The following is a 24,075-nucleotide window of genomic DNA, read 5'->3' as shown; positions in this document are numbered from 1 at the left end:
TACAGATTCCAATCTCTATCCAGATGAAAAAAACTGATATGAAAAAAACTTAAGATTCATAGGGCGTATACAGTAAATGGTAAGGATAGCAAATGTTCAATGGTTACATTTAAACTCGATGCCAATAGCCCTTTTAACATCCATTCTTACTACTGACATGACCCAGTCAGTTCTACAGTATCGCTACACCTACCGGTATTCTACCTCAAACCATCTTGTCACTGAGATCGGTCGTGGACTCACCTACTCCATGAAAGTTCAGGTTCAGTGCATTCAGTCCATCAAGGTCTTTTTTAGCCAGGCACGTCTCGATGATTTCACATTCCTCTTACAGTTTGTCAACAACTACTCGTCTCGATTTGTCCCCAGCACATTGCCCAACACACAGGCCACATGCGTTGTATGACACACACCATATCAATAGGGTTCTATTTACCAATATGAGTGCTGGGTTTTACACCTCCATGCGACCCACTAGCTAGGACGTATCTGTGCCTTCTTGGCAAAAAGTAGTCACGGCCCTAACTCTATGTTGTACATTTCCACCACATCCGTGCATTCCGCTAAGAAGTGAAAGGAGGTGAATCTGATTTGAGCTGTTTCTCTCTTCCGACAGGTAACTTCCCAACCCAGTTTCGCCTTCAAATATTCTTTAAGAGTGTCAGCATCTAAGTCATGGGAGAATTTTGTGGTAAAAACTTTCACTAACTTTGTTTTGATCACTTCAATTGTGAAACTTGTGTCTGTTCCGACGATCCCCACCTTTTTTTGCTCTCTCTTGGCTGGCCTGAGGGTTAGAATAAGCGGCTGTGTGTACGGGTGCCTTCTTTGATCGTTGTCCTCCTTTCCTCACAACTTCATTCCATTGTTCTGGAGGTCATGAATTGGATGCTGTGGTGGTAGTCATTTGCCCACCCAGGCCAATATTTCTATCCCCATATTTGTTGTTCTGGACAGACACAGACACAGCACGTTCGTCCCGTGCCTGGATATTGTCATTGAGGCTTTCCATTGCAGAAGCATGGTTGTCAAGTGCAAGTGTCTCCCCACAACTTTTCACAAGTAAGCGTTTGACGTAGTGCATCTAGGTAATGCGAAACGAAACGAGGTAGATCGTCTCCGCATTCGTTCAATATCTTTAGGCAGGCTGTAATGTTGTTTGAGTACTTCTGTGGCCCTCTGTGGGATACACAGTCGCGTGGTTGTTGGGACAAACCCAAACAGTACCGTAATTTCTCATGTATAATGCGCACCCATGTATAATATCCACCCCCAAAGTTGACCTCAAAATTCTGAAACCCCCCCCCCCAGTTGACATCAAAATTCTAAAAACCCCTTCTACTGATGTATAATGCATGTTTACAATGCATGATTTTGCTTCTACCCATATGATCAAAACATGAAGTATTATCTGTATTTTGTTAGTTAATTATTCTGAAGTTAAGCACTTTATTTGAACACGTAATACTTTCTTTTTATTTACTTAACAAAACCATAAAGAAATTAATGATGATTGTTGTTCAAATTCTGCCAGGATATGTTAACTTATGAGCACAACTCTACATATATGAAGTCATACTTATGTACCCCTGTCATATTGTAATGAATGTGTCAGCGACACCTTTTTTTATAACCACTCGGTGGCGATGGGATACTAGAATGAAAATGTACATCTTTCTCATAACCTCTATGTGGCGGTGGCAAGTTGGAATGAGAGTGTAGGCCACCTTTTTCATAACCACTAGGTGGCGATGGCATACTTGAATGAAAGTGTACCCATTTTTCATAATCACTAGATGGCGGCATACATTTACAAAATGTGAAAGTTTTTTTCATTTTCCCCAATACCTCTGTGTAATTCGCACTATTGACTTTTCACAATTTTTGGGGGGGGAAAATGTGCATTATACACGAGAAATTACGGTACCTTCTTTGATGATTCAGTCCACTCAGAACAAAAATTTTTGTGTCCAGCAATACGCTGTTGTCGTGACCAAGAGTTCTCATCTTAATAGTGAGGAAATTTAGCGGTTCATGCATTACAATGATTTTGCCATCAGCAGGTTTAGTTTGAGGAGAGACGGCAGCACAGCGTCCTGCCACAGTAAATATGATCTGATTTTTGTTGTCCTCCAGGAAAGTAGACTGATTGTCTTTGTGTTTAATCAAAATAAGACATTTGCAAACATCTGCTTTTACTTGGAAAAACGATGACCAACATTTTTGAAAATTCGCTGACACGTTACAGACCAAACTGTAACTGAATCATAACCAATTTATGGTTGTGCACGTTCTGCACTGACTACTTGAAATAATGTCCCGTTTCTTAATATCCATCCATCCATCCATTTTCTGAGCCGCTTCTCCTCACTAGGGTCGCGGGCGTGCTGGAGCTATCCCAGCTGTCATCTGGCAGGAGGCGGGGTACACCCTGAACTGGTTGCCAGCCAATCGCAGGGCACATACAAACAAACAATCATTCGCACTCACAGTCACACCTACGGGCAATTTAGAGTCTCCAATTAATGCATGTTTTTGGGATGTGGGAGGAAACCGGAGTGCCCGGAGAAAACCCACACAGGCACGGGAAGAACATGCAAACTCCACACAGGCGGGGCCGGGGATTGAACCCGGGTCCTCAGAACTGTGAGGCTGACGCTCTAACCAGTCGGTCACCGTGCCACCTGTTTCTTAATAAAGAAATCAAACATTTGTTTTAATCTGGTTCATCTTTGAATTGAAAAAAAATAATCGAGATATTAACCAATTATTAAACTAACTGTTAGTTGTATTTATAGCATAAAATCAAATACTCATAGATTCACTTTTATGACAAATATTTTTGATGTCCAATATGCTTCATATAATAAAGTGACTTTGCTTATCAATCGAGAAACAGTCAGAAAGGGATGGAACGCTTGGTCACATTTCACAGCATAGGATGCATCTGCTCTCACAGTAAAGACAGTATTTTTTTATCAATTGTCAGAGTGGTATCTTGTAATTTCATTTTATGGCAAATAAATTAGGACAGGTGTCACTGCACATTTTCAACCACAGTTGCTCAATCTAGTGGAAACATATTTCATTTTTGTTTAATTTTACAAATGTTTGCTTTGTGTTAAAAATAATTACAATGTACTGTATATACTGATCACGATTATGATTCAAAGTTAAAACAATTGTGCCACAAAAAATAATGTGTCTTCACCAGACAAAATGCTTTACTCTGAAATTCAAGGGTGAAATGCAAGTGGATAATCTGTACTCAATGGGTTCTTACAAACTGTAGCGGACATGCGCTCCGCAAATCGAGCCGCCACAGAGGCTCGCGACCACCTGAGAACCCCACTCCTCCACGCTGCCCTGCTGTGAGACGGCGACTAGGACAGTGCCTGGTCTACGTCAAGTGGACCTTAACCTAATTAGCAGCTTCCCGTCAAATCTTGATTCCTGTCTTCAGAAGACTCCTTCCCCGACCAAAACATTGGAGGGACACTCCCTTCAAGCAGACTATGTGGTTAATATTCACCCAAGCGCGTGAGGCGCCACCCATTGGCGTTGAGAGGAACTGCAAGCACCACCCGTGGACGCGCCTCTGTTTGTTAACGGAAGATAAAATGTCTGTTTTGATATCTTGCAAACTCTGTAGAAATATTCCAAATGTACGCCTTGGTGTCTGTCACTATATTCTCAGTTCAGCAGGTCCTCTGCAAGATTTTGAAAACTGTTCATGATTTGAAATCAAACAGTACGAAATGTTGTATTGAAGAATAAGCAACCCATCTGCCACGACCAAAGTTTAAACAATGATTCTATGCATGAGAGTACAAAATTGGGAGTGTTTTAGATTTTTATTATTTTAAAACCCATTTACTCAAATTTGTAGACAAGATTCAGGCTGATGGGCGTGATCTTCTCCAAGTCGGCAATCCCTCTTCCTACGCCACGCCCCTTTTCCGAGACATTTGTTTGATTTTAACAATTAAATTTGAAATTACAATAAAGCGGAAGTAACGCAAGCATCGCTCCCGGCTTATTACCTTTTCCTAAATTAATTAAATTCTTATTTAACCTATAACTGCTACACAAACCTTGTTCACATTTACACATGGACAGTAAAAGACATTCATTTCTACTTGGGATGTGCATTGTGGATTGGATTGTTGAAGCAATTGAGGCAAAATTGAATGCACGATTTGGCTGAAGCTAGCAGAGACACTGTTGATTCCGGCTCAACTTGTGCTCAACATGCCCAAAATGGGAACAAGAGTTCAGAACACACAGACATAGATTTTCCCATCCGGTGAAATCAAATATTTAAAGAGTAACGATTTAGTGAAAACACCCAAAAAAAAAAAATAATAATAAAATAAAATAAAATCACAACACAACTGTATACAAATTGCTCTTAAGAAACCTGACCTGACAAAAAATGTCTGGCAGCAACTTGTGATTGATGATGATTATTATATTTGTAAAGTCAATTACACAATCATTTGTGTGTTCTACTTTATGATTAAGTAATTTTCTTATATGTTTGACTGAAATTGATAGACTAATTTCTTTGTTGCTTCCAAAATAACAGCAGTGACTTGTGCATTTGGCTCTGCCTTATTACAAAGAAGCAGTTCGCCTCCTTCAACAAGATGAAAAGCTGAACTCTGCCTCATGAATAACATTGAACAAAAATCAGGCAGGCAGTTTAAGAGACACTGTATTCATCTTCAGGTGATGAAAGCATTAGCTGCTACCTTTCCAGCACCATGAAGCCAATGAAGATTAGTCTCATGCTTGTTTATTCATAGACCTATTCATGCAAACCATGTCTACGCTCAGAAGCCCAGATCTGAGAGCAAATCCATCATAGAGAGATACTGATACCAGCACATAGCACTCTCACGTTCACGCACATACGCAAGCACACATAGACTTGTTAGCATTCTCTTCTGTATCCCACCTGCTGACACTGCTATTGATTACAGTGGGGGACCCGCATGACCCTGCACAGTGAGAAACCACAATAAATGCATAGTTTCTTCTTGAGTTGATAGCTTGGCCCTGGAGAGTTTCATAGGCTATCAACCAGGGAAACACCAACTCAGTAAGGTACCAAACACAATAATGACAAAAATGTATGTACTGTATATCTACTGCATATTTCACATGAACCATAAATCAACATGGGACTATAAAAGTTATGAATATGTACAGTATATAGTGTATGACAAATGAGGAACGGAAATGTTTGTAGCTCTTTTAACATCAACTGTCACAAAAGTATACGTCAACCACGGATATACTGTAAAATGGTCTAACAACACGTACATAAAATATTTAACCCTTTCATAACAAACCACTAACATATGGAAGGCAGCCATTCAACAGCTAATAAGCTAACATATAGTGCATGCAGCAGTCTACATCAGTGTTCAGTGAAACCTCGATTTACCGGACCCCGATTTAATGGATATCGGAAGTAATGGACCATCTGGACAGTACGTGTTCAAAAATAGTTTCCAGTTGTCACTTAAACCAGCATTGACAAAGTCTGTTAGTTCCAGAATTGACCACTGTTGTTTACTGGCGCTGCGGTGCAATATTGGGAAACATGTATTTCCAGGTCAGATAGACAATTTGACTCGATCCAACCAACAAGACGTGCCTCACGTGCCTATGCGGAAGCCGTGTTGAATGTGGCGGCATTCCGTCAAAGGAAATGCATTGACATTTGGCAGCCATGTTGAATGTGGCACATTTCCAGCCCAGGCATTGAGGTAGCGGCCATGATGATGCAGGAGTTCTTTCTATTGTCGTATAGAGCTCTGCGCAGAGAGAAAGAGTGGCATGGTGGCGGTGTTAACTTTAAGACGAATACGAAACAGAAGTCTCTGGAGTCTGGAACATGCTATTATTGGTACAGTAATTTTTTTTTGTCAAGCCGTTCATCTATGGCAAAGGATTTGGGACGAGGAAGCACACTAAAGGCCTCTTTATACTCCTGCACTCGCACGGCCGACGCATTGGCCCAAGCAGCCCCTGTGCGGGTCCTCTGCGTCATGTGACGCGCACACCAGGCAAAAATTGTTGCTGCGCGTAGAATGCCGCGGAGATCATCTTTCGTGATTGGTCCGTTTTAGTCACATGTTGTGATGACGTACTTAGCGTGCCCCTTGGTTGTACATACCATCTACGCCGCCGCCTTCTCAATCGATTTTGCAGCATATTTAAACATATCATCTGGTCATCCCGGTCCATTTGTTCTAGCAGACACTCTTCCACGGTCGCCATTGTTGTTGCTTTGTGTCTTGTTACTGAAAGGAAAGTAAAAACGGCTACCAGAAATGGTCAAAAACAATGCAGTGGAAACTCCACCCCGTGGGGTCCTAGCCAATACCAGAGGAGCGACACCCCCGACTTTGAGGTGAACTGCAGTACATTTTCAAAACTGCGCTCGAGTTGCGCTCGAGTATAAAGGCAAACTGGATGCGGGATAGCCGCAGTGACGTCAGCGTGGTCCCCGCCCACACGAGTATAAAGAAGCCTAAACTCCTTGCGGCTCATGAAAGCAACCTGCCTCGACTTGCCTATGAGTATGTCAACAATGTCACCATCAAGCAGACCAGCGTGGTAAGTGTGGATAAAATGTAAAACTTTTCAAACATTTTCATGCATTTTTCTATTTATTTACAATAATTTTGTACTGGACAGTAATATGGGCACATACGGCTACAAAAAAGTGCTTCAATATAAGGGTCAATCGGCAATCACGGATGTCCCCCTGCCCCTATTAGTCCGTTAAAACGAGATTCCACTGTACTCAACTTTCCGACACCAGTCACAGAAGATCTGGGATTTATCTTGTCAAAAGATAAAGCAGAACCAGAGAACCAGAACCAGAGAGGCAGAACCAGAGAACGTGTGGCCGGTCAACACGACCGCATACACTCGTTACCATGGCGACAACAACAACAATACGCTGCTCCAATGTACTGTGTCGGGGGTAAAAAAGAACAAAATGAGAAAAAACGTGGTGGTCATCACCGGTGCTCGGGAGAGGACGTTTATTTAAGGATTGCTTGAGGTATGTTCACATACTTTTAATATGATACGGCTCACAAGCAGGCAATAAAACGATATGTAACCGAGCAAGCTAGTGCTAGCACTAACAGTTGTACGTAAACATGCCGGCATTGTATCGAATTATGTGCTAAAGCTTCGGTAAACATTGGTTTGTGCACGTGAAGAATTGTTGACAACAGCGACCAAGTATGTTGACAACGGCAAGCACGGGAGGCGATGCGCCAGTCACTATACGCAATCCTATTGGTCAACGTTGAGGTGCGTTGTCGGAGAGTTGTCATTGATCTGTCACACTACACGGAAGATATTCAAAAAAATGCTAGATTTTCATTTTGGTGTCATGGGGCTATAGTAGGGCCAAATCGTTGGTCGTGGATTATGTCACACTACAAGAAATTTAGTCAGTCCCCAAAAAATATGTCAGGCCCGATCTAGGAAATCAATATCGGGGCTAAAATCCTGTAGTCTGATCTAGGCATAACCAAGCACCTATTTCTAAGGTGTGTATTGTAGTGAGGCTGTCATTTTGTTAAATAAATTTGAACACATTGAGAAAATGTCATCTGCCCATCACCTTCTGTCAACCAATCAGCTCCCTCCAACCACTCGTCTTGTCCAGGTGGTCCGTCAGTTTGCTTTTATTTAGTTTCCTTTTTCTTTCTGTCCTTGTTGGTCCGTTGTCGTATGTCTCTGTTGCTGTAGGTCATGTTTCCCATGTTTTTGGTTTTGGTGAGTTTATCCCTCATGTTTCTTTTTACCTTGAACCTTACGTTTTGGACTTTGTTGATTTAGTATTTTTTTGCCTCCATGATCCATGTTTGCCTTTATTGTTTTTGTAAATCAATCACTTTTTGAGATCTCTGCACTGCTGTCTTGCCTCAATGCTTCCCTACACCTGGTTCCTCCAACATTTTGCCTCCAAACAAACACCACAAAAAACCCAATACTAAACAGAATGCACCAACCAAAGACGGACCCAGCAGAAAGCACTCTGCCTCGCCCTGCACGCCACCAGCCTGTCTCCCATTGCACTCAGCCTACCGACCACACCTGCCCCCCTCAAATAAGCCCTCTTGTTCCTTCGTCTCTGTCCCATTAACCAGTGTCCTCCAGCCGTGATTCACTTTTCCCTCCTATTTTACCTCCACATGTTTTTCTGGATTCTGATTTTTCTGATTATGAAAATGGCCCTGATTTAATGAATCTTCTTTCCAATTGTAACTCTGACACTGATTTTAATTATCCTCGCCCTCTACCTTTTCCTCATCTCAGTCAGTTTTTGTTACGTTTTCCCTTTTCCGATCCCTGTGTGTCCACGGCCAATTCTTTTCCCGCTGATCTTTACTTGGGCACCCATTTGACCATGTATCCGGGACCTCCGTGAGGTGGCCAAGTTTCCGAGCCACTTAACTTTTTACCTGTTTGCACACTTCGTTCCATACCCGTCTCGTCACATACTCATTCCACGCCTTTGACCAAGTCACACCCTACCAAACACTCCCCAAGTCACCTCGTTCCGTTCAAATTTCTTCACTTCGTCTCAAACCACCCGCATTTCCTAGTTTACCTTGCCTGGCTCCTGCAAACTCTGCCCCTCCTGTTTCCTGTGCTCCCAAACCTCTAAGTGGGAAGGCTGAAATGGTGAATGCCGATCCCATGCCTGCTCCTCGCCAGCTGCAGCAGAATCCCATACCTGCTCCTCAGCAGCTGAAGCAGGCTCCAGTCCCTGCTCCTCGGCAGATGCAGCAAGCTCCAATTCCTGCCCCTCGGGAGCTGCAGTAGGCTCCTGTTCCTCGGCAGGAACGACCCTGCTCCAGCGGCGCTCGTCCTGCATCTGCCACCCGAACCTGCTACAGCGGCACACACTGTGCGGCGGACACCCGATCCTCATGCCTGGTCCTTGCATTGCCGTTGTGTCCAGCATCATGGCCCCCCAGTGGAAACCCTTGTGCTTGGCGTCCTGGCCAACCTCCTGAACAGCCCAGCCAGGCCCCTCACGTCTGGCGTCCTGGACGGCCAGAAAGACTGGCCCTGATGGGCATACCCTGAACCCTCCTCCACGCCCCCTTCCACTCACCCTGTTGTGGAAAGTTTTGTCATTTGGGATGTCTGGAATCCATAGAGAAATTGTCATGATCTGTGTTTTTGTGGTTTAGATTATTTAGTTTTGTTTCATGTTATGTCTGGTTTTCTTGTGACCCCTGTTAGTCTTACCCTGCTCGTTTTCTTTTTGACCTGTTCTCTTAAGCCCTCTAATTTGTGTCAACCAATCAGGTCCCTCCAGCCACTCGCGTCTTGTCCAGGTGTTCCTCATCTCGTCAGTTTGCTTGTATTTAGTTCCCTCGTTTTGTTTCGTTTCAGTCCTTGTTGGTGCATTGTCATCTGTTATAGTGGGTAATGTTTCCCCATGTAATTTTTTTGGGTGGTTTTGGTGAGTTTATGCCTTTTTGTTACTTTTAGCCTTGCTTTTTGGACTTTGTTAATTTACTACTTTTTTGCCTTCATGATCCTTGTTTGGGCGGCACTGTGGACGACTGGTAGAGCGTCTGCCTCACAATTCTGGAGGTCTGGGGTTCAATCTCCGGCCACGCCTGTGTGGAGTTTGCATGTTCTCCCCGTGCCTGTGTTGGTTTTCTCCGGCCACTCCGGTTTCCTCCCACATCCCAAAAACATGCATGGTAGGTTAATTGACAACTCTAAATTCCCCGTAGGTATGAATGTGAGTGTGAATGGTTGTTTGTTTATAGGTGCGCTGCGATTGGCTGGCAACCAGTTCAGGGTGTACCCTGCCTCCTGCCCGATGATAGCTGGGATAGGCTCCAGCACGCCTGCGACTCTAGTGAGGAGAAGCGGTTCAGAAAATGGATGGATGGATCCTTGTTTGCCTTGATTGTTTTTGTAAATCTTTTTATAGGATTCCTGCCTTGCCTCACTGCTTCCCTGCACTGGGGTCCTCCACCTTCTTGCCTCCGAACAAACACCATTAAAAAAAAAAAAAAAAAAAAAAATTGACAGAAGATAAAAACATTATGTTGGGTCTACAATGTTTTTACATTCAACGTAATACATAAGTAGCTATTAGCACTTTTTGCAGATTTACAGATATACAAATATGCGCTGCGCGTGAGGGGTGGGCGTTGGAAACGGACTTGGAATAGACCACTCTCAATCGTTATTGCATATGCAAAGTTGTGAAGCGTAACAGTGTTAATTATATTTGACTTTAATTTGATCCCTCCTGAAATATTAAGTATGAAGTGGACATTTGTGGTGATAGTAATAATTCAGCCAGGCAGACGGTTCATTTGTGACACGCGTCAATATCGTGATGTCATCTTTAGTAGACGTCCCCATGAAATGATGTCATGGAGGAATGATCGTCTTATTTCCCCCAAACGTTCCTACTTCTTCCCGCCTCACTCCTCTGTCAATCTCCTCGTCTCCTTGATGGAAATTCTGGTGGGAGGCGTGAGCATGTAAACAGAGGAGCGAGGACCAAGAAAGCTGCAAATAGAGAAACAAGATGAGCCCCATTGTGCAGTGTAGCCTAAATCTTGAAACATTACAAATTTGTTCAGTTCATTAAATGTCAATTAAAACACAGGAAAGTGTGGTAATTATTAAAAAGAAAATCCTTCGCCTACACGCTGATTTAAATGGGTAATTACAAGCAACCCCGAGCAATGTTTTTAAATATGACAGAAGACTGATGTATTGTGGACAAAAATAAGGCTACGATGTTATATTAGGCTTTTTCATCACAATGCTTCAATGGCTGTTGATAAATAAATTATTACACTGGTAAAGAATAGAAAGAAAACACCAGGTCTACTTGTACTTAATGCATTTTGTTCGACACCATGTAACGAAAGTATGCATCTTCTGGGCTCAGCTTCTGCTATCTCTGTCCCTCTGTGGTGGCAGCAGGAACATTTTAATCACTTGCTGGCAGATTAAAGAGGGGGTGGAATGAAAAAAAATTAGAAATATCTGCTGCTTCCTAGAAGATAGAGGGGAGTAGGGAGGCCCCGTAAGGCAGAGAAGGAGGAGAGGGGTGGGTGTGCTTTTGTTGACTCTGCAACAACAAATATTAATAATGAGAGGTGAGCGATGGATAGAGTTAGGACTGGGGGGCAGCACAAGACATTTATCGCCTGTGCCAAAAATAATGGCATACAACACATGACAGAAAAGGCCACATCTGTGACTCAACAATTCAGATTACAAAAACACCAAATTAGGGGAATCTTTACACGAAAAACAAGCTACTAAAAAGTGGAACTTTTCTTCTTAATGTTCATGTTAATGATAACATTTCAAACGTGAGTACACTGTTTCAAATTATTAGGCATATGCTGTTTTTGGTTATTACCTAAATAATAAATGCAATTTATAATTAATTAAATGCTTTGAACATCAATAATTATATCAGCTTCTGTGATATTCAGGATTTCAGATAGTGTGTTTCATATTACTGTGCACAAGTTTAAAAAAACAAATAGGCTGTAAAGAAGTGAAAGAAATCTGTGTGTGACAAGTGTGTCTTTCACTAGAGTCAAGCATGGTGGTGGGAGTGTCATGGTCTGGGGCTGTATGAGTGCCGCTGTCACTGGGGAACAACAGTTCATTGAGGGAACCACAAATCCCAACATGTACTGTGACATACTGAAGCAGAGCATGATCCCCTCCCTTGAGAAACTGGGCAGTAGTAGTAGGCATTAGTCCAAAATGAGAATGACCCTATACAGAAGATGACGACAGCCTTGCTAAAAAAGATGTGGGTAAAGGTGATGGACTGACCAAGTCCCGCAATTTCTCGTGTATAATGCACATTTCCCCCCCAAACAATTGTCAAAAGTCAATAGTGCACATTATACATAGGTATAGAGGCAAATGGAAAAAACCTCAAATTTTATAAATGTATGCCGCCATCTAATGATTATGAAAAAGCTGTACACTTTCATTCCAAAATGCCACCGCCACCTAGTGCTTATAAAAAAAAGTGTAGCCTACACTTTCAATCCAATATGACAAGGGTACGTATGACTGCATATATGTACAGTTGTGCTCATACCCTGGCAAAATTTGTGAATTTTTTTTTTCTTTCTTTTAAATATGACTGATGACTGAACAACAACCATCATTAATTTCTTTTTGGTTATGTTTTGTTCAATGATAATGCTTTTCTGAAATGCTTGACCATTTACTTTGAATCCCATTAAAATAAAATGAAATGTGTTTCGCCTGGTCCTTCGTGTGTTCTTTAAAGAATTGTACCCATCTTACAAATTCTGCCTGGGTAATCAAACATATGGGCAAAACTGTGGGGTTTTTTTTGTTTTTTTTTTTTACTAAATAAAAATAGGGCTGTGAATTTCAAAATAAGAGCAAGTAAATTAAAAAAAGGATTACGTGTTCAAACAAAATGCTTAACTTCAGAATAATTCTTTGAAAAAAAACCTCACAAAATACAGATAATACTTCATGTTTTGATCATATGGGTAGAAGCAAAATCATGCATTGTAAAAATGCATTATAAATAGGTAGAAGGGTTTTCCAGAATTTTGAGGTCAACTTTGGGGGTGTGTATTATACATGGGTGCGCATTATACACGAGAAATTACAGTATGTCTTCAGACCTAAACCCTATTAAGCATGTGTGGGGCATCCTGAAATGAAAAGTGGAGGAGCACAAAGTAAACCAAATTTATGTATATAGCATATTTCCTCCACAAGGTAACTCAATGTGCTTTACATGATTAAAAACATTTAAAAACAACAACAACAAAAGTACAGTGCAAGAAAGCTTAATTAAAAGTGGAATTGCTCCAAGATAATCATAAAGTAGGAGGAAAAAGAAGAGTTTTAACCAGGACTTAAAAACATTCATACTTGGGGTTGACTTAACTTCTGTTGTAAACATATTCCATTTGTGTGCAGCACAGCAGCTAAAATCTGCTTCACCATGTTTGCTTTGGACTCTGTGCTCCACTATTTGACCTGAGCCTGTAGATCTTAGAGCCCTACTGGGTATATATTCTATTTGCATTTCTTTCATATATTCAGGACCTAAACCATTTAATGATTTATAGACCAATAGCAGAACTTTAAAGTATATTCTGAAGCTGTCTGGGAGCCAGTGTAGAGACTTCAGAATTGGAGTAATGTGCTCTGACCTCTTTGTTCTGCTCAGAACCCGAGCTGCAGCATCCAATCAGAAGACCATTACAATGGTCAACTCTACTGGATAAAAAAGCATGGATAAGTTTCTCCTGGTCCACTCGGCACATCTAAGCCTTCACTCTGGAAATGTTTTTCGGCTGGTAGAAGGCTGTTTTAGTGATTGATTTGATATGACTGTTGAAAGTTAGGTCGGAATCTCCGAAGGTTTCAGACGTAGACTTTGATTTTAAAAGAGAGTGACTCCAGGTTTTTGCTCACAGCAAACCTCTTTTCTTGACTGCCAAAAACAATTACCTTAGTTTTGTTGTGGTTTGATTGAAGGAAATTTTGGTTCATCCAGTTATCTGTTTCAGACAGTGACACAACACCTCAATTGAAGTTTGGTCTTCTGGAGACACTGCTAGATATAACTGTGTGTCATCTGCATCGCTGTGATAGTCAACAATAAGGTTCAGAAGAACTTGACCCAAGGGTAGCATATACAGGCTGAACAGGAGGGGTCCAAGAACTGACTCTTGAGGGACCCCATATGTCATTGCCATCTGATGAGATTGAGAACTTCCAAGGTCTCTAACGTCCACTAGCTCCATGATGTCGCTGTGGAGGAGAAGAAGAATATACCAGTGGCAAACTATGACACAGATGTCAGAGGTTTTGAGGGAGCATGCAATTAGCATGCTGACTGCAGGAATGTCCATCAGAGCTGTTTCTCATTAATTGAATATTTATTTCTCTACATAAGGAGTCTCTAAAAATGTTTCAGAGAATTTGGCAGTGCATCCAACTATCAAAGCAAAGAGAAATGCTCACTAACACAGCTATAGACAGCTTTGTGAACAATATTTGAGAGAAACAGGCCGTTAGTGTACAACATACATAGAAAAAAAGTCTTAGATCTTTGAGCTCAGCTCTTGAAAAAAAATGGCAAAAACAAAAGTGTTTCATTTTTATTTTTGTTCAGTATAAAGCCTCATTTGGGTGTAACTAAATGGGAAGTGAGGAATTAAATATTTGCCATCTTCCTCTGTAATTTAACCAATCATTACACACAGCCAAAACATGACTAAATGATCATATCTGGTCCATAATAACCAGGGACATTCAACAGGATCAAGAACGATCGCAATTAATTGAATTTCTTAGTAACGCTTCGCATAGTCATAACTGTAATCTTAATGGGTAGAGGCTTTTTTTGCCACAATATCTTTTCCTGAATACAAAAATGGGTGATTTTTAGTATGAAAAAGGATTTCACATTTCTAGACACCTATTGTCAGAGGTGGAAGTGAATCATTCTGCTGTCTGAAAACAAAATTAACATGTGATGGAAATGTAAATCTTTTCTGTGCTGGACTGACTTCCCAAACTAAATGGAGCGAACCATTATATTGTAAAGCAAAGACTCAGCATCCCTTATCACTTTTGAGAAGAAGATGTCAATCTAACCTCTAAGTTTGTTTTTCTGCATTCTGAAGGGGGAAATAACTGGCTAAGAAATGGAACAGAGACAAAAAAGTACAATATGTTTGTGAACTGTATACTCGCAGAAGCTATGATGCAGGATTTAGGAAGACTGGGAAGATAGAAATGTAAAACCGAGGGAGAAAAAGTATCACGATATTATTTTATTATATCGTCCGATCTCGATTATCGTGTTGTTGTTTTTTTTTCCTGTTCTTAAACTGCCGGTTTTAAAGCATTTTTACTGAAAACTAAAGAACCTAGAGTGTAGTTCACCATTTTATTAACATCCACCCATCCATCTATCATCTAAAGTAAAAAAATAAAATAAAATTAAAAAGATGAAAGTGGAAACAAAAGTATTTTTACATAGTACAACAAATGTAGAAAAATATAAAATAACAATTAACTCGTTTGTTGTTGGGCGGCACGTTGGACGACTGGTTAGCACATCTGCCTCACAGTTCTAGGACCCGGGTTTAAATCCCGGCCGCGCCTTTGTGGACTTTGCATGATCTCCCCATGCCTGCGTGGGTTTTCTCCAGGTACTCCGGTTTCCTCCCACATCCCAAAAACATGCATGGAGGGTTAATTTAAGACTCTAAATTGCACGTAAGTGCGAATGATTGTTTGTTTATATGTGCCCAGCGATTGGCTGCAGACCAGTTCAGGGTGTACTCCCTCTTGCCCGAAGATAGCTTGGATAGGCTCCAGCACGCCCACGACCCTAGTGACGATAAGCGGTATAGAAAATGGATGGATGGATGGACGTTTGCTTGCTTTTTAAATCTGTCCTGTTCGGCTGCTTGGTTATGCAGAATGCAGGATTTGGAGACCTTTTTAATCTAGAGCAGTTTATCTGTGGAACAGAGGAGTTTTATTTAAGGCCTGTGTGGTTACTTGTGTTATGATATTGTGATATTTATTGCAAAATTGCAGTCGCACAGAATGAAGTTTGATAGGAGAAATACAGTCAAAAGAGAGAACAAAGAGAAAAACACACCACTAGTTTACAGTCGAGTGTTTTTGCAGGTATGCAACACCCCCAAATAAACAAACTTGTTTGGTCATGATGTTTATTTCTTCCTATTGCTTTCTGTTGACGTCTGCATATTGCAAATATGGCATACAGGTATATTTTAACTTTACAATTATGTTGTTTCCACATTTATTTGGTATTGCTTTGTAGTACAGCCCATGCTCAGAATGTGGTTATGTTTTATGTCACTTAGTTGTTGATTGTTGGGCAAAAAAAAAGTATTATGGTGAAATAGGGTGCAATATCTAACTATGACCAGCAGAGGACAGCGTTCGCTGTCTTGCATGCAGGGCCAAAGGAGAGCCTTGTATTCTAAAGTGAAGAAGAGCCACACACAATGTTGGAACAGCTCTATGACTAGGGTTGGCCATCGTTTGAATTTGAGCGATTCCGGTCCCGATTCCAGTTCCTCATATCGATTCCAGTTCCAAACGACTCTCGATTCCGATTCTTTTAGGGGGCTGGGTTGGTTGCTAGTTTAAAGTGGTTTTTTTGTTTGTTTGTTTGTTTGCTGGGCGGCACAGTGGAAGACTGGTTAGCACATCGGTCTCACAGTTCTGAGGACTGGGTTTCAAATCCAGGCCCCGCCTGTGTGGAGTTTGCATGTTCTCCCCGTGCCTGGGTGGTGATTGGAGACTCTAAATCGCCCGTAGGTGTGAATGTGAGTCCGAATGGTTGTTTGTTTGTGGGTGCCCTGCGATTGGCTGGCGACCAGTGCAAGGTGTACCCCGCCTCTCGCCTGAAGAAAGCTGGGATAGGTTCCAGCATGCCCGCGACTCTAGTGAGGATAAGATGAATGAATGAAGTTCTGTGTGGTATAGGCTGAGGCTCGGAGCGGGAGCGAGCACGTCAGACTTCTAGACATCGTGAAAGCCTCCTTTGCACAATATAATCTTATTCCAAGTGTTGGACTGTGGCAACTGGTCACGCATTTTAAGTTAAGACACATTTTTGTTCGCCTCCGTCGTTGGACACAAGCACGTCTTTGTGTACATTCTTTTTCATTGGTTTTCGCCACTTTCTTCTTCGGGGTCGGTGGTCTGTAGGCATCGAAACTGGGAACCGAATTGTTTTAATTTGAACGATTTCGGGAGAACCGGAACATTAGTCCCGGTTCCAATCGGTTCCCAATTCTTGATGCCCAACCCTATGTGTGATGACGAACATTACAATCAAATGGTATATTTTTGTGTTTTACAGATTAAAAAAAAAAAAACCTTCAAATTAAATATGTAGCAACAGACTGAGACAAATACATTCTGTACCACGTTACACAAACAAAAGTGGAGCAGGAAAAGGCCGACTTTGATGCTGTTGTGACGCACATTTCCGCTATGTTTGACCAAGTAAATATGCTCACAGCTGATCACAATAATTGACGGTTTGAAAATTCAATGAAATGCCACTTGACGGCAGTATTCTGAGAAATTTGACCAAGTCTGACTTACAGTAAATGTAGACTTAAAGATGCAATAGTCAGATGCCACATAAAAACAGCAACTGGAAAAAGACTTGGTTTGTTTTTAGCATAACACTAATAATGTATATACTAACGCTAGACGACAGACTTATTGCAGTCCTCAGCCATGTTGTTTACCATCGACTTTTTTTGTGTCACTATAAGTCTAATCACTTTCCACAAATTCCAATTAATGTGTATGCAGATGAACACGATTTTCCACAGCCATCCAATATTAACTCAAACCTTGTCGAACACTGGCTGGTAAACGCTCTCTCCGGGCCTGGTTGCTGCTGAATTGGTGCTGGCACAGTCTGTCGGCACGCAAAAGGCTCTTTGGAATATCATGAGCCAATCAATAGATAGTCTCTGCCTACATGACAGGCAAATTGTTGCGAGCCAAACAGCAGATGCTTCTGTCCCTTTTCGCATATTTCCCACATGAAAGATGCCTGCCATGCAAGAGAGCTTTCTCCCTACAGGCTATAATTAGGCCATATTGATTTCACCTCAGCATTTCCCCCCCATATGAAATCCTCATATGCACCACACTACACCACCAACACAATCATTATTGTCAAAAATATGATTCTAAATCACAAAATTATGTTTGAACACTGAAAGCTATCATAATTTTTAACACTCATTTGTTTGAAGGGGTTTTCTTTACTTCCTTACTTTTTTCTTACAGCCAAAGCGAGTTACCTCTTCCAAAACAAAAAACAACTCACCACTTATTGTCCATCCATCCTATCCCAACCGACTTCGGGCGAAAGGCAGACTACACCGTGAACTGGTTGCCAGTCAGTTGCAGGGCACATATACACATGGACAACCATTCACACTCACATTCACAACATCACTGAGTGGGAACTGAACCCACGCTGCCCGCACCAAAGTCAGGCGAGTGTACCACTATTCCATCAGTGACCCCAGCAATTATTGTTGACTTAAAAAAAGCAGAAAAATAATATGTGATGCAAGAATACTCAGTCAAAGAATTGGAAAAAGGACTGGCAAAATAGCAGCATCATAATAAACCATTAGCAACTGAAATCATACATAACTATTTTGCTCTCACTGTAACTCAAAATTAAAACTGCGTTGTCTTCTACCTCTACTGGTTTCTTAGGTAAAACAATAAAAATAATAAATTTTCAATACCGTTTATCCTCAAAGGGTAATGGGTCAGCTGGAGCTTATCACACTTAATACACTGGACTGGACTGGTCGCCAGTCGATCTGGGGGAAAATATAGACAAACCACCATTCACACTCATATTCACGCCTCTGGGCAATTTAGAGTCTTCAATTCAAGCCATGCATGTGTGGGTAGAAAACCACAGTACCCAAAGAAAATCAATGGAAGCACAGGGAAAACAAACTCCGCCCAGAAAGACTTGAATTGAGACAACTTGTTGATGTATTGAAATGGACAACTTTGAATCATTTAAACAATATCTTATAGTACAGTGCACTGTATTTAAATACAGTACCCAGAATGATCGCGTGTGATGCATATTAGTGTTGCTTAATAGCAGAAGTTTGAATATTCAAAATGTAATATCTGAACTTCAAATCTATCTTCATTGTCTCTTGTAGGTTTCTTAATAAGCAATTGCTGCATGGTTTGACATCTAATAACACTTACAGCACTTTCAGATGATAATCAGACTTTGAAATTAAGAATACAGTTTGTGACTGAGAGGTTATTTCTGCCAACTTCTCATTTGGTGCTATAATGATCAGAAGGCCAACCGTTGAAGATGTTGAAAATCCAAGATTCAGCTGCTTCACAACAGGCCGGGATGTGAAGGGCCTATCTCATTGGCTAAGACGTCGCCAAGACTGCCGAGGTTGATCAGTCACAGCGACTCTGGGACCCGGGAGACCAAAATATTGCTTCCGCTCTCACCAGGAAGATGCATAGTAGACGTCACCTAACAATGGGACAACCAATTCGCCAGGAAGTCGCTGATGTAGGCCGATATACAGTATATACTGTATATTCTTTAAATAAATATATAACATTATGTGTATGTATACGTGTCTGTGTGTGTGTGTGTGCGTGTGTGTGTGTGTGCGTGCGTGCGTGCGTGGTGTAGTGTTGGGCATCGAGAATCAAATTGGAACCGGGACTAACACTCCAGTTCTCCCAGAATCCATCCATCCATTTTTTGTATCGCTTCTCCTCACCAAGGTCGCGGGCGTGCTGGAGCCTGTCCCAGCTATCTTCGGGCGAGAGGCGGGGTACACCCTGAACTGGTCGCCAGCCAATCGCAGGGCACATACAAACAAACAACCATTCACACTCACATTCACACCTAAGGGCAATTTAGAGTCTTCAATCAACCTGCCATGCATGTTTTTTTGGGATGTGGGAGGAAACCGGAGTACCCAGAGAAAACCCACCCAGACACTGGAGAACATGCAAAATCGACAAAGGCGGGGCCGGGATTTTAACCTTGGTCCTCAGAACTGTGAGGCAGATGTACTAACCAGTCGGCCATCAGAATCGTTCAAATAAAAAAAATAAAAATTTCGCTTCCCAGTTTCTATGCCTACAGTCCGCCGACCCCCAAGAAGAAAGTGGAGAAAACCAACAAAGAAGAACACACACGAAGACGTCCAACAGTGGCGGCGGACAAAAGTGTTTCTTAATCTAAATAAAATAAATGACCAGTCACCTCAGTGCAACACTTGGAATAAGATTGTATTGTAGAAACAGTCGCATTACAAGCTTAACACTGAGCTAAAACTTCACCAAAGGTCAACCTAGCAACTTTACATCACAATGAGTTGGGACAAATGTCAAATAAAAATTGTCTCACAGTATCACAAACACTAACCTTGTGCCTCATTAATGGGTAGGTAAAGGAATCAATGTTTTACAGAGCATTTGGTTCCATTCATTACTCTTTTTCATGCCGTCTCGTTTTACTGTCGTTTACACCGGTGTTGTGTGATGTTATCTTTCTTGCCAAAATGTTGTATTCCAGTGCGTACTCTTCAAAATAAAAGGCTACATGCGTAAAACATGAAGTCAAGTTAAAACTTGCACATATAAACCATTTGACATGATAAAGGAGTCGCAAATATCTATTTTTAACAACGCTATTTTTAACTTACAGCTGAAACAATGAATGAATATTAAGTCAATTGGGTTAATTACACACACATTCTCTTTTAGTTCATAGGTTTGATATTGATACTGAGTCAAATGTTCATTTTACTCTATGCTGCAGGCTGCTAAGGAAATGGATGTTCATAATTTGGACACCCTTTTCTTTAAACCATGCAACCTTTTTGACCCAGCCCCCTAAAAGAATCGGAATTGAGAATCGTTTGGAACCGGAGTAAAAAAATGAGGAACCGGAATCGGGACCGGAAAAACTCAAATTCAAACGATGCCCAACCCTATCGTGCTGTGCGTGCTCCATGTCCAGCTAGTGGAGCGTGGACAGCGAGACTGTCCTCTAATGAGGAAAACGCTTTAACATCCACAAAATCGAAAATATTTGGGTAATATATTATTTTTATTTAAATATTTTCATGTCACAATTTAACGAGAGTTCACGTCGAAGGTCTCAGCGCCGAAACCAGAAGTGAAGTCATCCAAAGAGACGACGCCGATAAATGAATCAACTTTACTCATCATTGACTGGATACTATTTATCCTTCTCATCTACAAAAAAAAAAATATATATATATATATATATATATATATATATATATGCCATCTTATTTACATTTTCTTTCGATCGTTTCGTTCACTTTTGTCAATTTCAATGTGACTCAGCAGAGGTGGGGTGGCGACCTAGCGCTCTCTATTGACCAGATGCCATTGTATGTCATAAGGCGTTTTAACTTAACTTTATATTTTTGTTTTCAAAAGCACATTACACAAATACAAACTAACAAAACAAGAAGCTGGGGAGCATCAATTATTTATCCTGACTTGTGTTCACCTTTAAATCTGTGTGCTCATACAACCATATACAGGTAAAAAAAAAATTCTTCTACACAGCAATTATACAAAATCAGAGCTCACAGAACATAGGTAAGCCATTTTGATCAATTTTCATTAGTTATCAATTTAATCTCTCAAAAAAAATTTAACATTTTTTAAGTACAGTATATTCTAAATGAGGGCTCAACCAACTTGTGTGCCACCAACCCACCAACAAACCATTACAAGTAGCAACACTCAAGAGTGTCGGGTTGTCCATCCATTTTCTATAGCGCTTGTCCTCATTAAGGTTGGGGGTGAGCTGGTGCAGGGTAAATCCTGGACTGGCCGACCACCAATCGCAGGGCACGTAGAGACAAACAACCATTCACATTTATACTTGGGTACAAATGAGTCTAAAAAACAAAAAAAACAAGCATGTGTTTGGAATGCGGGAGAAAACCAGAGTACCTGCAGAAAACCCACGCAAGCATAGGGAGAATATGCAAACCCCGCACAGAAGGGTCTGGGTCAAGATTTGACCCTGAACCTCAGATTGGGAATACAAATAACAAACAGTTACAACCCACAACTCACACACATCTCGATCATTTTTATCCAATGAATTTATGAAGATGAAGATTTCATCCTGATAACCACGATTTTTAAAAAATAAATAAATAAAAGTTAATTGTCCAACAGGAAATGCATAAAAAGACCTTTAAAACCCCCATTTTGAATTTCTATATGATAGTGCAGTCATGTTGAACGCTGGGTATCGTTTAGTGAAAACATGCAGGAGGTACACATGTGTCACAGTCCCAGCAGAGGTCCAAAAAGAGCCGCTTTACAGTGAGTTTACATTTCTAAAATCATTGAATCCACTCTTTAATTCCTTAAAGCCACCAAAACACATGGACAAAACTTGAAACATCAACAAAAAGATACTGACGAACCAGCCGGTCGAGCTCAGAAAACCAGAAGCCCAATGTGAGCACGCACCCCTCCGAGTTGTACAGTAGCGGTAGTCAATGAAACGGCCCCGTGAGCAGACAGCGTGGGTGTGTTCGCCGCGGTTGCCGCTCCACTCACCCGCCCGCGCGCCTCTGGGTACTCCGAGGTGAGGAAAAGACTCACTGCTCGTGGGACCCGCGCGTTCTCCCCGTCTCACTTTCGGCTCCACTGCCTGTCAGCCGCGACAGTAAAGTTAGCTAGCAGCACCGTGGCCGCGAGACCGGAAACTGAATTGTGATGCCTTCAAAGTAAAGCATTCATTGAACGTTCAACTTCAGTAGCCGTCAGAGGTGACAAAAGTACTGACTCGCTGTGCTTAAGTAAAAGTACAGATACTTGTTTAAAAAGACTGGGAAACGTTGAGGTACTGATTCAACTCATTTATTTAAGTAAAAGAGCACAGACTCTGAAATGTACTTAGTAAAAAAGTAAAAATTGTTTGTTTGTTTTCAGAATGCTTGGAAACAATAGGAGCCAGGGCACTGCCTGTTGGCAGAAAAGTGAATGACAAAAAAAATTATTTAGTAAAAGTATTTAGTGTCGCGCCGCCAGATATACTCCCCCAAAAAAGTTTCTTTTTTTCTATTTTCTTAAAAAAAAATCTAATCTAAATTAACCTAGCAGAACATGTAGGTTGGAATGATATAGTGAGTGGATGTTGTAAATAGTTGTACAGAAAGGATTGAAAGACTATGTATGTCATGGTCTGTGTTTTGGTTTGGGTTGTGTTTAGTTTTGTTCCATGTTTTCCTGTGTTCCATGTTTGTCGTGTGCTCATTTGGTTGTCGTGTCCACCTGTTCTCGTCTACCTTGTGTCGACCAATCAGCTCTCTCCAGCCACTCATGTCTTGTCCAGGTGTTCCTCGTTGTCTCGTCAATCTGTTTGTATTTAGTGCCCTGCTTTCTTTCACTTCTTGTCGGTTCATTGTCGTTGTCACATGTCTTTGCAATATGTCATTGTCAGGTGTCATTGTCTCTGTCTGTGGGATGTCATAGTCGCCAGTTGTCGCTCAGTTATTTCATCAGTCATGTCTTGTTTCAGGTTTACTCAAGTATTTCTTTATTACTTTGTGTTTAGATTTTGGACTCTGTTAATTTAGCATTTAGACTTTTTCATGATCCTTGTTTTCTGGAATTAAATGTAATTTTTTTATATACTACTGCGTTGCCTCCCTACACTTGGGTCCTCCATGTTTTTGCCTTGCCTTCCTCTCCTTCAACCAAACCCCAAACGTGACAATGTACGCACTTCGAAAGGGACTGACTTGGAACCAAATCTCCATCATCGGGTTTGTGGAAGGCATTTTCTCACAAGCAGAATATAAAATATTTGGTTTAGACTTCAGATGACAGCTGGATAACTTTTCAGCATCAAAAGAGCATGTTTGTACCATTAATATGAGCAATAGAAATGTCAATTAATTAGCCAGTCCCTCAGTGGTCATGTTAACGGTCTGAATTTTCACCACACCAGTTTTGAATCAATTTACCGGTTGAAATTTAAATCATGGCCGCCATTCGGTCTTGCTTCAAAGCAAGATTCCTGGGATGACTATTGTTTCGTGCCAATAACTCTCTCCAATCAGGTTGAGGTGAGGACTTTTCAAATAAACTTGAATAAAGCTGGAAAGGGTTACAAAATGATCTTTAAAAGTCTTGATGTTCATCAGTCCATGGTTAAACAAAATTGTCTATAAATGGAAAAAGTTCTGCACTGTTGCTTCTCTTCCAGGGAGTGACCGTCCTGTAAAGATGACTCCAGGAGGACAGTATCTCAGCTAAAGACTCACAGAAATCACTGGCACATGCCAACATCTCTGTTGACAAATCTACCATTCGTAAAACCTTAAACAAGAATGGGATTCATGGGAGAACACCAAGGAGGAA

The 24,075-nt window shown here is 41.2% G+C and overlaps 1 protein-coding gene across 1 annotated transcript in view; it reads right to left on the bottom strand.

The window, feature by feature from the left end:
- Positions 1–22,374, bottom strand: part of rbfox1 (RNA binding fox-1 homolog 1) — a 372,506-nt gene extending 350,132 nt beyond the window's left edge. Inside the window, exon 1 of the mRNA XM_061749589.1 lies at positions 22,267–22,374. The gene's annotated coding sequence lies outside the window, so the exon portion shown is untranslated. The remainder of the gene's footprint in view (positions 1–22,266) is intronic.
- Between the last annotated feature and the right edge of the window lie 1,701 nt (positions 22,375–24,075).

Source organism: Phyllopteryx taeniolatus, chromosome 16, assembly GCF_024500385.1.
Source record: "Phyllopteryx taeniolatus isolate TA_2022b chromosome 16, UOR_Ptae_1.2, whole genome shotgun sequence".
NCBI classification, from domain to species: Eukaryota; Metazoa; Chordata; class Actinopteri; order Syngnathiformes; family Syngnathidae; genus Phyllopteryx; species Phyllopteryx taeniolatus.
Note: the sequence above shows the minus strand (reverse complement) of the source record. Positions and strands in the feature narration are given on the sequence as shown.